Raw genomic sequence first — 3,200 nt, 5'->3', positions numbered from 1 at the left:
GGCTGTGCAGAGGCGCTCCCAGCCCCCACAGTGCCACGTAGGAGCTCCTCCAGCGGTGGGATGGGGACTGGGAAGGGGGAGCCAAACTGGGAGTTGCCGTCTTCCGTCTCCCCTGCTCATGTAATGAGCGGTTCCAGCTGCCAGAGGGACACATCCTCGCCTCCCGGCCAGCTCCTCCCCTCCAAACCGCACTTGCGCAGGGCAGAGCTCGAGATTCTTTTGTCTGGAGTTATTTCCAGCACGGGTTGGCTTTGTGGGTTTAGGGCAGTGCAGATGCACTGAGCCTTAAATTAAATTCCACCCAAAGTTTTTGTGACCAGGGTGTGATCCTACATCCCCCCAAAAAAATGCTGGGATGGAGAACAGAGAAATCTAACAGCACCAGGGGTCCAGTTCTGTGGGAAACAATCCATGCCCATCCAGATTGGTGCTGTGCTGGTTGTTTGGCTTCTTGTTTCAAGCAGTGTTACTAATTCACTTGATTATCTGTTGAAGGAGTGGTTCATTTCTACGAAAGCAGACACTGTGTGTTCTTTGGACAGGACTTTTTAAATATAAACTCCAGCAGCTTTGCACTCTCACCCTGCAGTGACCCAGGAGACTCATCCTGTTTTCCTGTGCTGGAGACAGTCTGTCATCTGTGCTGCTGTGAGGCAGTGCTGGTGCAGGATCTCTGCTTTCCAGGATCGTGGCTGAGGAGGGCAGAGATGCTGGGAGCCAGCACTGAGGAGCCTTAAAATCACCCCATGGGCAGGGACACCTTCCACTGTCTCACCTTGCTCCAAGCCCCATCCAACCTGGCCTTTGGCATTTCCATGGATCCAGGGGCACCCACAGCTTCTCTGGGCACCCTGAGCCAGGGTGTCACCACTCACACAGGGAACAATTCCTTCCCAATATCCCCTCTAACCCTGTCCTCTGGCAGTCGGAAGCCATAACCCCTTGTCCTGTCACTTTCTGCCCTTACTAAAAAATCCCTCTCCCTCTTTTTCAGGACCCCCTTTAGGCAGTGAAGGGTCTCTGAGCTCTCCCTGGATCCCTCTCTGCTCTAGAGCTAGTCAGGGCTTGCCTGCTCCTCCAGGTCCTCACATGCAAAGATTTTGGGGAATTCTGCTTCAAGGCTCAGCTCAAGGACAAGTTTGGGTTCAGCACTTTAATTTCCTCCCTGCACACCCTCCTTTGGCACTGTGAGCTCACTCATGCAGCCCCAGGCACCGTGGAGCTGTGGCTTTGCTGGCAGCAGTGCCCTGCGGTGGAGTGGGATCCCAGCCCTTCTCCCCCTCTCTGGCTCTCAGCCATGCCCAGCTCTGGCCTGGCTGGAGCTGGGAGGGCCCAGCTTTGTGTGAGCAGACAGCACACAAAGGATGGCAGTGGAGCTGAAAGGCTGCATCCTGTGGATCCATGCCCTGGCCTGTCTGGAGTGCAGCAGTGAGAGCCAAACTCCTGTGCCAGCCTGCTGTGCCAGAGCTGGGCATGCCAGCCCCAGGCTTCCAGGGAGCTCACTGGGTTTACATGTCCTAAAGGGACACATTTGTGGATCCTCTGCAAAGCACTGATCTCCTTCTGCTTCCTTAGCAGGTGTGCTGGAGGAGGAAAAGGAAGATGGGAAGACCTGATTGCCTTGGAGCAAATTCATCATCCAGGTATGTCACAGTGCACAAACCAGGGAGGACAGGCTACAGAGGCTGCAGCTGCAGCTTTCCCACAGGGCACAGCAGAGAGAGATTTCCTTGATCCCAGTTTGTAATCCCTGTTTAATACTCCCAGAGAAAAGTTCAAAATCCACAGGGTTTCCTGCCAACACAGCGAGGCAGGGGGATGAAATTCCTCTGGTGCTTTTGGGTGGAAAGAATGACATCTGTGTGGCCTCAGCAGAGGGCCAGCACGGGTGGTGGCAGGTTGGATTGCAAGCCCCTGAATCCCACAGCTTCCTGGGAGCTGGGCTATGTCAGGAGGAGATGGAATCCTTGTGGATGTGGCAGCAGCGATTTGCAATCCCTTGGGAGGACCCAGGGGGCTGTGGGGTCCTGAGCTGTTCCTACACTGATCCAGGAGCGCTGGTTGGGGTTGTGGCAAGCCAAGAGGACTCCAGGATGCCCTTTCCAGGCTAATGTTTGGACTCCATGGTCCTAGATGACTCTTCCAACCTTAAACTCTGTGATTCTAAGATGAGCACTGGTGATGTGCACTCCTTACCCTCTCCCTTCTGCCTCACAGTGACTGGGACTCGCTGGATCCTCCCAAAAAGCAGCCATAGGAAAAGCAAGTGTTTAGTTTGTCAGCCACATCAGCCCCACAGGCTCAGGGGCCATCTCAAGGACAGGATGTGAGAACAGGGTTTTGGGATGCTGCAACATCAGTTTCCCCTCTGGAAACAGGCAGCAAGGAATGTCCAATTCCAGCTTTTCACCCTTTATTACAAAACACAAGCAGAGAAGGCCCAGGTGGTTGATCTGCTCTGCACAGAGTGGAACTGTGGTGGGGCACCTCTCTTGTTAAAAGCTGCAGTGAGCTCTCCCTCATCTCTTCCTGGCATTTTCCAGGAGCATATGGGAATGTGAAAGGTCTGAGCTCTGCCTGCCCTTCACATTTGGTGGAAGCTGAGAGGAGGCTCAGCCCCACACGCTCCCCCCTCAGGAAACTGGGATGTAAAAGGAAACAGTTTATTCTGGAGCCAGCTGAGGGAACAGAACCGCCCCTAAACCCGAGCCTGGCTTGCAGAGGGATCCTCAGCAGCCAATCTTCTGCTTCCAGCACAGCACTGCTCAGGGCTGGAGGTGGGGTGGGCCCTGTGTGTGCAAGTGTGTCACACAACTGCCTGTCTCCCCAGTCCTGCTGCTGCCCCTAAAAGTCTTTTCTTTGTTGGGAATCAGGTTCCCAAGAAGCCAAGTCCTAAAACTGCCCCTGTTGATGGCAGAGGAAAGAGGGCGCTGAGTGCAGGACAGGGCTGGGGCTGCTGGGTTTGCTGCCCTGGGGACTCTGGGGGGTGAAGGCAGGAGAGGAGGAGGGGAGGGATGAATCCCAGGAAGGACACACTGGGCAGTGGCCCAGCAGGAACAAACAGCCTATGCACTCCTCCTCCTCAGCCAAGTGCTGAGCATGTGTAAGCAAAGGGATGCTTAGGAGGGGCCTTGGCAGCCTCTTTGTCTGTTCTGCTCTTGCAGAGGCAGCACAAAAGCTGCCCAGAGAGATACAGCAGG

General features: G+C 55.0%; 1 long non-coding RNA gene across 1 annotated transcript in view; it reads left to right on the top strand.

Annotated features, from left to right (window-relative positions):
- LOC115948801 overlaps positions 1 to 3,200 on the top strand; it is a 17,070-nt gene that overhangs the window by 2,050 nt on the left and 11,820 nt on the right. Inside the window, exon 2 of the long non-coding RNA XR_004082576.1 lies at positions 1,576 to 1,643. This is a non-coding gene — a long non-coding RNA (uncharacterized LOC115948801). The remainder of the gene's footprint in view (positions 1 to 1,575; positions 1,644 to 3,200) is intronic.

Source organism: Geospiza fortis, unplaced genomic scaffold (genome assembly GCF_000277835.1).
Source record: "Geospiza fortis unplaced genomic scaffold, GeoFor_1.0 scaffold659, whole genome shotgun sequence".
Classification (NCBI taxonomy): Eukaryota; Metazoa; Chordata; class Aves; order Passeriformes; family Thraupidae; genus Geospiza; species Geospiza fortis.
Note: the sequence above shows the minus strand (reverse complement) of the source record. Positions and strands in the feature narration are given on the sequence as shown.